Source organism: Microtus oregoni, unplaced genomic scaffold, assembly GCF_018167655.1.
Source record: "Microtus oregoni isolate MIOR12 unplaced genomic scaffold, Mior012 000034F_ref0000314, whole genome shotgun sequence".
Taxonomy (NCBI): Eukaryota; Metazoa; Chordata; class Mammalia; order Rodentia; family Cricetidae; genus Microtus; species Microtus oregoni.
This window is the reverse complement of record NW_024543093.1, coordinates 759,951-774,320: the sequence shown is the minus strand read 5'-3', so window position 1 is coordinate 774,320 and position 14,370 is coordinate 759,951. Positions and strand designations below refer to the sequence as shown.

Sequence of the window (14,370 nt, the reverse complement as noted above, 5' to 3'; positions counted from 1 at the left end):
CTCCCGCCAGCTCACCTGCATTCCCAGTTGCTTCCCACCCAACAATAAAGCCAGGCCTCTCCAATACCAGTGCTCCGCTTGGGAGAAGAAGGGTCCCACCATCAGCGAAGGTTACTTTCTTTCAAAAAAGGTCTCCCCGGCTACGCTCTGATCACCCCAATGTTGAATGGGAGTCCTGGATGAAATCCAAACACACTTGAGCATTTCTGGAGAACTTTCTCTGTCCAGCCCTCTGGTCACACTTTATAAACAGCAGTCCCCAGCAGGGACCTCCTGTGCTGTGCATCCCTGGGGGCTCCTCCCCATCCTCGGGACTCCAGTTAACACTCTCCCCGCCATACTGTCACTCCCAGACTCTCCGCAATACTGCGTAATGATGGCTTCTCTTTCTTTTTCTTTTCTTTCTTTTCTTTTCTTTTTTTTAAGCAAAACTCTAGACAAGTGGGGTATGCAGCCAGCACACCACCAAAACACTCAGGCTTCAAATCATCTTTAACTGAGACGTTGGGCTTTGAAAAAAGAAAGAAGCAGAGGTAGTCACAAAAGCTGAACTCTCCCCCAGCCCCAGGCCTCCGTGGTGTGCTAGAGATGTGATTACAAGCCAGCCCAGGCTTGCCCTCTGGGTGCATAGTCTAGTGTCAGACGTGCCAGTGAAGACGGTAAATGTGAAGTCTATGTTCTCGGTCAGAGGGAGTCAGGAGGTACTGAAATCACAGGCTGGCTGGCAACCTCATAACCTTGAAACTGCCCTGTTCACTCAGTTATGGTTACCTTCAGGCCAGGGTCTCTGAGGTTCGATATAGAGAATAGTTTCCCATGACTCTCCACATGAAGTTCACTTTCTCACTTCCTTCAGGTCTTCACACAGTTCCCACCTTCTGGTGAGACCTTCCCTGACCATCTTGCTCAAAATAGTGACTACACTTCCTCCCAGCCAAGTCTCACCCTTGACACCAGCATCTCAACTTGTAGGTTGTGTCTCCTCTGGGGCTGAATGACCCTTTCAGAGGGGTCACCTAAGACCACCAGAAAGCACAAAATTTACATTAAGATTCATAAAAGTAGCAATGTTACAGTTATGAAGTAGTCATGAAAATAATTTTATGGTTGGGGTCACCACAACATGAGGAACTGTATTAAAGGGGCGCAGCATTAGGAAGGTTGAGATCCACTGGTCTACATCCATCTCAGCTTTACTTTTCTTCCCGGAACTTAGTACCCTTATTTTACTTCCTTATGTGTCACAGTCTATCTTTCCCCATCAGAATATAGTTATCTGGGAGGCCAGGGTACTGCATCTGTCTGACTCACAGTTTAATCCCCAGAATACACCTGGTTATATATACTCAATGAATATCTATTAAACAAGTGGATCGATAAATGGGTAAATGACTATGGTGGAGAACGGGAAGGTTGTCAGAAGAAAAGTCTATAAGAAGTGAACCCCCAAGGATGTGTGGAGGTAAAGACAGAACCTTGGTAAGAGGATGCAACTCCTGTGTAATTTGAGGCAAATCATATTCCATCTTTTTCTTCTGTAAGATGAACCTAAGAGAAAATATATGCAAGTCTATGATGAGCCAAAAACTAAAAAGAGGAGTTCTGGCCAGCAAAAAAGAAGTGCCAACCACCATGTGGGCTGAAGAAACATGGGGAAAGCCAAAAGGGAATCATCCTTTCTCCACATCTGGGGCCTCAGTTTTGACCACAGAAAGAAGCTGGAGAAGCCCAGTATTGTGAGATTGAGAACTGAAGAGTCATCAGGACCTGATTCCAGGATTTAATAAGGGTCCCTGGACTCCAGGTCAGAGCAAAATATCAACTGTTCTCTAAACAGAGCTCTGTGAACGACCCCTGCATAAAACAAGCCAAGTCTTTGCTATGCAATCCGCCTTCCAGTAAGTCGGCGCAACCCTCTGCATCTAAAGCAAGGGCAACACTCTGCATCTAAGCTCTGCTCTCTATATAATGAGCGCCCAGCATCTCCTCCCAGTACTCGACACATGTGAAAGTTTTCAGAGCAGCGTCTGGCACTTGGGAAGCACATGGCAAACAGAAGATACTATTTGCATGAAATTTACATACATTAAGGTAGGGGGGACCATGAAACTCCATTTGGAAGAAAGGCAAGGAAATCAAGCTGTGGATGGATTTTTCTGAAGCTTAAGGGACTAGTCATGGATGGCAAACAGGATTTTCTTTTGTTGAGAAGGAAAAAATTCTGTGACCTAGAACCATTGTGAACTGTGGGGCATGGCAATGCGGACAATTTTCAGAGACAGATAGATTGTACCTCAATCATGCTGCTCACTTTGGGTCTTACGTCCTTATGAGATTTCAGGGGAAAAAATGCATTCTAAGGTTCAGGGTCTTGGTTTTTAAAAAACAGATAGAGACATGCCTTGCAAGTATCTGCTGCTTGAGAGGAACATACAAACGACTGCCCACAGGACAATTAACAGTCACTAATGGTTGCTGAAGAACATGACTTAATTAATACAATAGGAGATTTAAGAGTTCTTTGAAAACTTAGGGGCCAGCTTCGGTATGGATAACCTGAAAATTACTAGCTCAGAAGAAAAATAAGTAACTCACGTGTATACACCACATAACAGTGAGCACATGGTAGCTATCTTAGTTTATATGGGTTAATCAAACTAGCTGCTGAATTTGAGGTTAACAGATAAAGTTACAAAACTTACTACCTTACTGGAAAGTTACAGAAAGTACAGTGAGGGAAGGAAAAAGAAGGAAAGGGAGGGAAGGGGAGGGAAGAGGAGGGGAGGGGAGGGGAAGAGAGGAGAAGGCTCTAGCACACAATCGGTTAAAGTGGGAAGCAAGAAGGAGATAACATATAATGTGGTATCCATACTGGAATGTTGACATTCATCCCCACATTCACATTCAAAGGGAACCCCAATTTCTACCCCCACACAAAGAGACTCTCTAGAAGAATAGCTTCAGGCTAGAGACAGATCTGCCTCCAGCACCCCATCCTCCACCCCTATCTCAGGAGCCTCTGGGACTGGTGGGCAGGGCTAGGCTTGTCCAGCTTCAAGAGACAGAGTATCAAACTCTCTCATTAGAGGAGGAAGAGCTGAGGTTCAAAGAGGGAAGTGGACCACACGAGGCGGGGCCAGACCAGCAGCAGAACCAGGCTCAGCATTCTGGGTCAATATCCACACAGGCCTTTCTTTGCCCACAACCCCTCCCTATCACCACCAGCTCAGTGAGCAGAACTGTGTAGCTAGGGTTTATCATTGTCTGTTCCCTCTCGATCACAGCTGGTCCACAGACTCTGCTAAGCTCCCCCACCCCGCCCTGGCTGGTTTGACCTGTGAGAACATGCAGCAGGCAAAGACAGAGTTAGTCAGAACTCCATAGGGCAGAGACAACTCAACAGTTTCTCCTCTGCGTGCCCCTTACCCCCTTCGTTCCCACGTCTGCCAATAGTCTATGTTCCCCGAAATGGAATAGAAACTTAGTCCCCTATTCTTTGCAAACCTGTGTTCGAGTTTCTTGATTTTTTAAAGCAATACTCAAAATGCTTTGAATTTTTAAATACATTTAGAATGAATTTTTCTGTCTCTTTCGCAGAAGGATTTAGAAATGTCTCCCAGGAAGTTTGATTTAACTACACTCTGCCACTTCATTTGCCTTTTGCTGTGGTCACTGGGGCCTGAAAGGTCCCAGAAGGTCTCTCCGCTTCAGCTGCAGGAGCTCTTGAGAAGTCAGTTCCATTCATCAGCCACACAGAAGCAAGAGTTTGGCTTGAGCCAAAGTCACGCCTATAAAACCTAGGAGGACCCTGCCTGAAGCAGGACTGCCATAGATATGAATGAACACACACGTGCCCGTGCACACCTATGTTCACACCCAGCAAACATAAAGCACACCCGTGCAGTGCATCCATGCTCTCATCTCTCATACCTTCACACACCCATCACAAGGCATGTGTGCTCCCAGCCTGCACACACCCATTACAGGACAGCCATTAATTGAATGTGAGCACACATTGTAAACAATTATGTAATCGACACACTCGAGTAACCACCCTTAAACACACACTCACTAAACACTTACCCACCTCCCACATATACCACATTACTTGAGCGTAACAGGATTGGTGAGAGGACTCAGTAGGCTAAGGAAGGCTCTTGCTGCTGAGCCCAGTGCCCTAAGCTTGATCCCTGTAAACCACATGGTTTACAATCGATTCCCACAGGGTCTCCTGTCAATTCCACCACCCAATTGTCATGGCAGACACATACACATATCACTCTCTGTCTCTCCCCCCGCCACACACATACACTCACACACTAAATAAGTAAATTTATACTAATTGTATATAAGTAAGACACACATACTCATAAAGTAAATAAGTAGACATCAACTTATATACAAGTAACACACACACAAAATAAGCAAACAATAAATACACTTATATATGAGTAACACACACAGCTCACACTCTAAAGAAGTAAACACACTTGTATATAATAACACACACATACACGCACACACTCATACACACAGGCTTCTGTGACACATAAAGTCTAAAACGCTAGAATTGTGCTCCGAAATGGGCCTTGTTTATAGCCCTCCCTGAGACTCCATAGTCTGTACCAGTCAAAGACTTCGAAGACCCCTGACCCTACTGTCATTTCTGTCCCGTGAAAACACTCTGCTATATTGTAGCCCTAGATCCTGTCACAATTCCTGCTGGGGAACAATCCCCTCCAGATGATCAGGTGAGGCCCCCCAAGAATGGAAAACTACAGCTTGTCACACCTTGTGGACCCTGGAATAAGGTTCAACTTCCAACAGGGCAAAGGTCAGAATTATGATACACAGTAAGCATAAACTCCAAAGACAAAGAGAGAGGCTGAGAGATTCCCTGGGCATCAGTTACACAATCTCTTTGCCTAACTGTCCCCCACACAGATGTGAATTACAAACATAGACTCTACAGCTTTTCACTTTCCTGAGCAGACCTAGCTCCATTCTGTAACAGGGAACTGTTGCAACCCTCTTTGGCACCCCAGTGCCCCGTGTGTTTTAACTTGTTATTATAGAGAACCAGGCAAGACTGACAATGGCCACATTGGGGCTATGGTCACTGTTTCCTTGGTCCACCAGCCAGCAAGACCTTGATAGTACTGTCCCTATGTGAATGACAATGGCGGCTCTGGGGACAAACTGTATTAGAAAAACATGGAATGATCACTGTTAAGAGAAAAGGAAAGTTCCAGAAGATACTGAGACAACACTCTGGAATTCTGCCTTGTGTCCCTCTATCTGAATGGAGGCCACAGGAGACAAATGGCAGGCAGTTAGGACATACATCTTCTATCCCTATCCTTTGGGACCCTGACACCCACACCCAGGCTCAAGGAGATAATGGGGATTTACTTCAACTTGGTTCCTAGGAGGCAGAGGAGGGAAGTAACAAGGCCAAGGTCACTCAGTAAGTTAAGAGCTAGCCTAAAGTGAGAGCCAAGGCCTTCTCACGCTCGGCTTGGGGCTTTTCACTTCCTCATGCTCCTTCTCAAGTCTTGTTCCTCCTCACAAGGCTAAAGTGATGAGTCAGACGGAAAAAGTCCCTTCTATCTTCCCCTAATGCCACACTTGGTAAGAAAACAACAACAAAATTCCAACTTATTTATACTTCTAAGAAAGTTCTCCTTGAAAACTACTGAGTCCTTTTGAAACTTTTGGAAGCCATGTTTGAACAAATCGTCATTACTCCTTTATTCCTGATGGTAAATTCATATACGCATTTCTAATTATTTAAAGTGGGAAAAAAATGAAAATGGCCATCGATGTTTTGGATTAGAATGAAATGAACTACATGGCCATCATTCTATCTATTCTAATTTGCTTTCTATTGCTGTGACCAACACCATGACCTAAAGCAATGTGGGGAAGAGAGGGTTTGTTCGGCTTACATGTCCCGATCACAGCCAATCATTGAGGAAAGTCAGAAGCAGGAACTCAGGCCTGAACCTGGAGTCAGGAACTGATGCTAAAGCCATTGAAGAACACCGCGTACTAGATGGTTCAACCTGCTTCCTTATACCACCCCAGGCCACCAACCCTGGGGTAGCAGTGCCCACAGTGAATAGTACTTCCAACACCAATCGTTAATCAAGAAATTGCCCTATAGAATTGCCTACCTGTCCATCTGACAGAAGCATTTTCTCAACCGAGGGTCCCTATTCCTGGACAATGATCTTGCCGCAACACTCGCTTGTGTCAAGATGCACACCACACTCTCCCCGAGGTGGACATTTGACTATACTGTGAGCTCCTGTTGGCATTTTGTGATAGAGACCCACCAGTCCTCATTAACATGCTTTTCTTAGACCAGAGGTGCCTCTGACTTCCGAGTTCTCTATACTTGAGAAAGGAACAAAGTACATAACTACCTATGATCTGCACCCCCCAGGACAGTCTATAGCACTCATCTTTGCATTAAAAAAACTCATTTATCCCAAGAAAGACTAATAAGAGTTATAAATAGTCTCATGTAAAATTGGACTAGCTTTTACTTCCAAAAGAATGATGGAAAAATAACCCTAGTTTTAGATTTTTGGACTCAATAATAAGAGGATGTGAATATTTCGGAAAAAAAAAGCTTTTGACCCTTTTTATTACTTGTGAAAAGTATTCAAGAACATGGGTTTGAAATCTCAATACACGGGGGGGGGGGCAGGAGTGGGAGGGACATGTTTGAGAAACAAAGAAATGAGCAAGGAGGGTGGTAATAAAATGTGCATAGACCAAATCTTAGTTTTCCTTGTTAGGATTCATCAGTACACAAAGTTATTATTATTATTGCGTGTGTGCTAGGGAATGAAGGCTCACAGGCTACAGATATGATGAGCCGGTCTGAAGGGACTTTTCAAGGGACATTCACTGATGGGTTGTGGCCTGGGGAGTTTTGTGGCTGCTGGTCGCATCAGAGCTCTGAAGAGGAACCTACAAGAGCTGCCAAAACTTTTCAAACAAATTCTATTCAAAGCCCGAGCAAAAAGAGAACCTGATAAATATTTAATCCACGTATTCCTCATACCATCCATGAGACACAAACATCATCAGCTGCCATTCATAAGGTGGAAAACGTTACAGACTTAAGGAATCTGACCAAGGGAAATGCTGAGATTCCAAATCATATCTGTTTGCTAAAAGGAAGAAGAAGAAGAAGAAGAAGAAGAAGAAGAAGAAGAAGAAGAAGAAGAAGAAGAAGAAGAAGAAGAAGCTGCTCAAGGACTCCCAGGTACATGCACACGGCATGACTCTGGATTTCAGAACTGTTGAGTGTCCTGCCGCCTCTCCCTCCCTCTCCCCCATCTCCTTTTTCAGCTCTCACTACTTTCTTTCTACTCTGTATCTCCCCTATTCTAATATCTCCTACCCATCCATCTATCCATCCACCCATCATCCATCCATTCATCCATCATCCATCCATACCCACCTCAAACCAGAATAAAGAAAGACACCAGAGGTATTCATGCACATCTGACCCTGTCATTCTGTAAGCTGAGAACATGGTTCTCTTGTATTCCCAGGGTCGCCAGCTGTCCCCAGAAGAGGATGAAGAACTCCATCGCACCGCACCTGCCCCAGAGGGGAGGCGCCCCCGCCACTCAGCAAGGCTGAGTTCGGGCTCAGCTCGTTGCTATCAGATCACATCCTTTGACAAGGCAGGCTGAGCAAGGGATACCCTGAAAGATACCAGTCAGTCCCAGGGAAATACTTAAAACATAAGCTTGATTAGATGTACTGCAGTTTTAAAGCATGGCTACATTTCTGGCTAGCATGGAATTGCTACTTTTGTGAGGTAAGTATTTTATCAAGACACTTCCTTACAAGTACCATATTCCTCACACATATGTGTTCCTTATTTACCATGTGGGTGATGGTAAGAAAATGGCTCTGAAATAAGTCATCTTCCTAGTGAGGCAACATTATGGAAGCTCCCATAGATACCACTGGATGTCAGCTTCCCCAGCCACGAGACAGAGCTAATATCTTCTGTGTATGTTCTTCAGAACTTTGCACAGATGGTTATCAAATGCTTGGTATTATCTTGCTAACAAGATCTTCTACTGCTTCGTAAATGCTGCTGCCCACATAGTACCAAAGGCAACAGAAGACTGTGGGAGGGGCACAACTTGTCAAAGCCCAGGTTGCCCTGAATGAATAGAGGTGCAGACATAAGATTCTTGTTATTTTCTGACTCTCTATTGATGCCCCTGTCCCCTGCCTCTCCCATTTGGCTGGCTAGGAATCAGCGGTATCACTGCTCCTGCATGGACCAAGACCTAGTTGCCAATGACCTTAAAGAAGTTGAAGGCCCTGGGGTAAGTATATTGACCATTGCTCCTCATGTGCCTTCTAATTTTGTTAAAAAGGTGAGACTCATTGAGCTTCCTTGCCAAAGGTTTTAAGGGCATTAACTATAATAGAAAACAACTCTAGGAGGTAAGGCATCTGTGAGACCCACTCCCTTCTCCACTCACTGTAATGGAAGCTATGGAATATGGTATTAGCTCGGCTCTACTCCAGTGACCACCCTTGATATTCTGCTGTCATCAGCTTTGACTTTCAATCGCTTGGTAGGGGCAATGCTCCATTAGAAATGGCTCCCTTCCTTGCAAGGAGCAGGTTTCCTTGGTGGCAGAGTACTCCCTGGGAGTACTCTTGACTCTCCCCAGTTCCAGATCTCTCTCAACAAAGGGGGCTCACTAAGGCTTCTAGGTCTCCCTTCCTCACTGGTCACCGGGCAAAACAAACAAGGGTTTTGAAGACCATCAGACGAGATGTGGAAAAGTCCTTTCAAGCCATCAAATCCTTCCTGTTTTATAGAAGCCCAGGGGCTTGCTCCTCCCTTATCCTGGATGTTAGACTAGATGCTGACTGCTGAACCCAGCTGTTATTCCTAGGCACATGCTTTTGAGTTTCAGCATTCAAGAGAGAACTGGTATGCCCTCAGATGGCACCTAACTGGCAGAGGAGAATGGGCTCTGTTGCGTCATTTTCCCTCTTCCTCTAGATAACTGTTTTTTTGACTCTGGCCATGCATACGCAGGGGCTTTTGCCTTTGGAGAGAGGGCTACATGAGGGCAGGGATGATACCATACTGATCTGTATGCTCTCAACCCTGTGCAAGCAAAGGGCAAGGACTCATATGGTATGCATTTGTTATAGGAATGAATGGTCCCATTTTTATGCTTGATCCATCATAAAACTGCAATTAAACTCTTTGGGGCACTCTATTTCCCAGTTTCATTTTAAAAATCTAATTATCTATGCCATACAGAATTTTTATTAGAAAGTGAAGTCATTAAAGAAGCAGACACCAGGCTCAGGCCCTGAGATAATTGCAAATAGAAACGCATCTGTCTACAGTGCTCAGCTGGACCTGGTAAGCACTGGAAATGTGGTCCCTGTCTTCAGCACTTGGGGCAGCTGGGGGCAGCAGGGGTCCTAAGGAAATGCTGGCTTCTATCTCACCTAGGGAAGGCTAGATAGCAATTCCCAAACTACTTCTCACTCTTCTCTTCCTAGACATGAGCTGTACCAGCAGACTACATCCACATCACCTTCGCCTTTGAAAAGCTCCCTGTCTCCATGCTTGCCATCAACTACTCGAACTCTGTTGGATAATCTGTCCCTAGATCTACATTCCAGGGAAACACTTGTAAGGTTTTCCATTCATATATCTGGTGATAAAATCCTGGCCTGCCCAATGATTTGGGCTATTTTAATAACAAACTGACGATCCATTCTTGTGCGAACAAAACTACTTTGAATTCCATCAACCTTTCTTTTTTAACTAAGACATGTCCACCTCCTCTTCCGTTCACCATGTGTAGAAAGCAGCCCGCAGCCAGCAGCAGAAAGCCTCGTTAATGCTGCACTGAGAGCGAAACCCTAATAAACTCTCTAAATATTTACTATGAGTCTGAGTTAGGGCACAGACAAGTTCCACCCGCACTAAAATCCACTCACAGTCTCCAAACACACTTATTTTAGGTCACTGACATGCCAGCCAAGAAAATGACAAAATTGTATGCCATGGCACCAAGAGTAAGCGGAACTTAGTTTTAAATTCTGGCCCTGCCTCTTACTAGCTGACAACACCATGCAAGCGATTCTGCCTCCCTGCCCCCATTTCTTTAACTGCAGAATAAAGACAATCAAATACATAAACATATTCTCCCTTTAAAAAACAAATAAGGGGGAAGCTAGAGAGGTCCAGGATTTTTTTTTTTTGCAAATATTTATTTTAAAGGATTCTCATAGATAAAAACGCATTCCTGCAACTCTGGAAGTTTGTTCGCCTTTCAAAAACTGTTAGAGACTGGCACTTGCCCTGGTGGTGGAGGACATGGCTTATCTGGGGACATACAACTCGATTAACTGGCAATGCCAGGAGTCTGAGGGTGGGCAATCGTTAACTTTCTAGATAATGAATAGATAGATGTCCAAGGGCCTGAACCCATCCAGACAGCCACCTCCTGGGATTTTCAGAGGTCCCAGAGGCCTAGTAATGAGAGAACTCCTTTCTAATCAATACAACTACATAACAGCTAGTTTATTGTTAGATTGGCACCACGCCAGGCCCTGTAAACACAAAAGACCACTGGATCCCAAAGAAGGCAAGTGTTAGTATTGGAGTTTAACTGTCACAGGAATGGCGGCTCGGTGAGGTCAGGTAGGCTTGTAGGATTCCACAGCCAGAGCATACCAGAAGGGAGCGTCAACTCACGTCTGACTGCCAACATCCTCCCTATTTCTGACCACCCTAAGACCTAATCTTGGAATTCTTGTGACACCACAGCCAGGATATTTGTTTTTAACTAAGATGAAGTAGGAACCACAGGCGACTATGAACAAGACAAAAGTCCCGGAGGTATGCAGGGCAGGCTTTTAGATGTGTGCTCACCAGAACTAAAGGAGGTGCTCTCTTCGACAATAATCCCATTCTGTGAAGGCTAAGTGAGGGCTTCCCAGGAGAACAGAAGCTGCTCTTCAGCCACAAAGCCCAGACTGCCTGAGTCAACCCTAAGGAATTACCTGACCAAGAGCAATCTCTAGATCCCACATCACCTGTCCCCTTTGTCAAATCGTTCCTCCTACTGCATGACAAGACTCTATCCTGAGGTCTCCCTCTTCTACTGACCACATTGTTTACAAATGGGAGTAGTGGCTCCAAGACACCTGCACTGTATTTGGCATATAAACATAAGGTGGAGAAATGAAGACGTGCATTCCATGAACATGCCACAAAATAACTTGGGAAAATGCCACTAGCCTTGAGAGATTATGACTTAAAATCCTAAATTTTTCAACCTGCCAATAGTGGCTCAAGGCATCTCTATAATCTGAGATCTCCCGACATAAACTAGGGAAGTAAAGGCCTTCCAACCAATCAAAACGTACCTGATAGGCTAATCCATGCCATCATGAAAGAAGAAGCAATATCAAGCAGGGAAGATAAAGATGCTGTCAAGTCCACTTTAAAGACTGAATGAGGTCCGTGTGAGTGAACGGACTTCCTCTGGCTCAACGGCCAACAGCAGCCAGGCAGGCCATTCATGCCCTTGTCTTCCCATGCTGCCCTAACACAACAAGCCCAGAGCATTGCCATAGAAAAGGGGAGACAGAGAAAATGCAAGGAAGAGAAAAGGAACCAGGAGTGTCACTGACAGGAGACAGTGGGTGATACTCTGGCCCCGGGTGGGTTAGCTCTCTGGGAACTCCTCACTCGGGGCTGGCTCTGTGTCCTTGGCTCATCCGGTTGCATCTAGGCTCTGGGAACACAAGCAAATTGAATTCTTCTCAATGCTGAGTAAAAACAGGAAGTCACAAGTGGCTTCACTCTGCTGTCAACTTGCGTCTCCAGCACTTAGGGTTCAGGATGCACAAAGGGCATGGAAGGCAGCTTGAGTCCCCAGGGGGTGTAGTGGCTCAAGCAGGGTTAAGGGACTGGAACCCTTTCTAATTAACTTCCTGATGCACAGAAGTCCTCCAGGAGACAGAGCAGGGGGTACGACAGAAAGGGAGGTAGGAGACCCATATGTCAGCTCCATAACATCTCTTCATTCATCAGCCCTGAGGGCTGACTGTGTGCTCCCAGCACCAGGAGCCCATGGGAAACAACTTGCTCTGGGCTTTGTTTCTACATCTGCAAAGGGGGGGTGGGGGCTCTCCCTCCCCTAGAACACTATCCTAACATGAATGGTACCCCCAGTGAGCTACCACAAGTGTTTGGCATCCCCAGGAGTGTGCTACCAACTATGTATCCGACCTGGGATGCTACTGTCTCCTCGCCAGAGCTGAGAGCCAGAAGGAGCATGGTAGTTCCATCCCATTCTTCCCCATTCAGTCTTCTCTCCTTACAGGAGCTTGGGGCCTGCAGGAGGTAAAGTTCTGCCAGCCCCCAGCCTGGGCCCAGTGCCCATGTTTATGACTGTTTATTTCAGAGCAAGTAGAAAGAAGAAATTAGAGCCATAAAAGACAGGACAACAGACCAATAAAAACCAGCTCCCAGAAGAGTCAGGGGGAGGAAGAGGCAAAAGTGTCACCATAGCAACACAAGACAGTCAGAAACAGGCAGGGAAAACAGCCCCTGTTCTGCCTCCTCTCTTGACAAGAAACCCTCAAACCCTCTAGGAGCTACGTGAAATTCAGTCCAACTGCGAACAACCCAAACAGGCTGGTCTTCTCAAGTAGAGGCCTGGCCAGGCGACACCCTCCTCTTGCTGCCCAGCATGGGTCCTAGCCCTGCATGGTCCCAGCCCAGCTTTCCATGCCCCAGGGACTCAACACTGTGCAGATGGCCTGGGCCAATCCAGAGGAGGTGGTGACTGCTGCCCATAGGGAAAGTTTCTAATCGGGAAACCACTGGGCTTGTGGGAGCCTGTGCCTGTAACTGGGGTTCTCTACGGAGCAGGCAGGGAATCACCCACAGAGGAGAAGAAATCTGCCCAGAACCCAGAATGGTGGCCCTAACAACACTGGACCCTTCCTTTCCAAGGATGGCTGACAGAATTCTGCGATCTTTACAGGGAAGGGGGTTGGAGCTTTAGCAGATTTCAATGGCAAAGGCCCTGGATCTTGTCTCTGAGGCCAGAGGCCAGAAAGTTTAGCAGCTTAGAGAAGGGCTCAGGATGGGCTGGTACATTTTGACAGGAGGTGTTCCTGTCAGTCCCTCAGCTGGCAAAAAAGATAGGTGTGTCTACCAAAAAGCACGGCTGGCCTGAGACCAGCGCCTTGGGAAGTGGGTCAAATTGTTCCCAAAGCTCCAGCTTGGAAAAGTCTCCTCCTGTTGGACTCCAGGTAGGAGTTCTGGTGTGAGGAGGAGTGAATGCAGCGGAGGCGAGGTCCTGGGCACAGCAGTTTGTGTGCTGGCTAAGCACTTGTGTGGCAGGTGGCAGCAGAAGGGGCCAGGTATACATGGGCTCGGGGCGGGCTTCATCCACGCCTTGGGTCTGCAAAAAGATGGGGAGCAGGGGCCCTCGCAAGGGAACCCCAAGGGGGTAAGATTGGAATCTCCTGAAGAATAGCTCTGGGGGATGAAGGTTCTTGGGGGTGGGAGTGGTTGGGGGGTGAAGGGAGTCGTCAGGAAAAGGAATAAAATCGGGAGAGAGTCCCGGCGATCGCGAGCAACGGACCCACAGACCTTTGGCTCGGGAATCAAGATGAAGGGTTCAAGACCGAGTCTGAGCTGCCTGCCTCCCTTGCCCAGGGCTGTAGGGCATTCCGAGCTAGGCGAAGAGGGCCATGGTCGCCCCGCTCCACCATGCCCCAAGCCCGGGAGGCCCCTGCGCCCCCACAGTGCCTTTCCCGGCGGGTCCCCACTCGCGCTCCCTGCCGCGCCCCAGCCGCGTCCGCCCCACGCTCACCGGAGTCGCCGCCTCCGCTGCCGCCTCCGCTGTCGCCGCTGTCCCCACGGCCGCCGCAGCGTTGCTCGCCCTCGGCCGCTCCGCTCGCTCCGCAGCTGTGGAAGCCTCTCCCGCGGCAGCCGCAGCCCGAGAGTCTGCTTCCAGCCCCGCCCCGCCCTGCCCCGCCCCCGCTCCGCCCCCGCCCCGCCCATCCCTGGCCCGAGAATCCCACCCCGCTGTCACCAGGCAGGCGGATTCCCTACTAGGCAGGCTAAGCACTAACTAGGAGTTGAACTCAGGAGCTAGCATTGTCCCTAGGCTCATAGTAACCCTGCCGTCCCCTCGGCCTGGGCCACTTCACTTGCCTTGTTACTCACTAGAAAGCTTGAATTCCTCCATACCCACCTTTCCACTTCAAACAAAAAGATTCCCCAAAGACACGATCCCCACAAGTTACAGACATACACTCACACTG

General features: G+C 47.2%; 1 protein-coding gene across 1 annotated transcript in view; it reads right to left on the bottom strand.

Annotated features, from left to right (window-relative positions):
* The window catches only part of LOC121432472 (CYFIP-related Rac1 interactor A), a 115,543-nt gene extending 101,496 nt beyond the window's left edge, over positions 1 to 14,047 (bottom strand). The window contains exon 1 of the mRNA XM_041630463.1: positions 13,917 to 14,047. The gene's annotated coding sequence lies outside the window, so the exon portion shown is untranslated. The remainder of the gene's footprint in view (positions 1 to 13,916) is intronic.
* Positions 14,048 to 14,370: the final 323 nt, after the last annotated feature.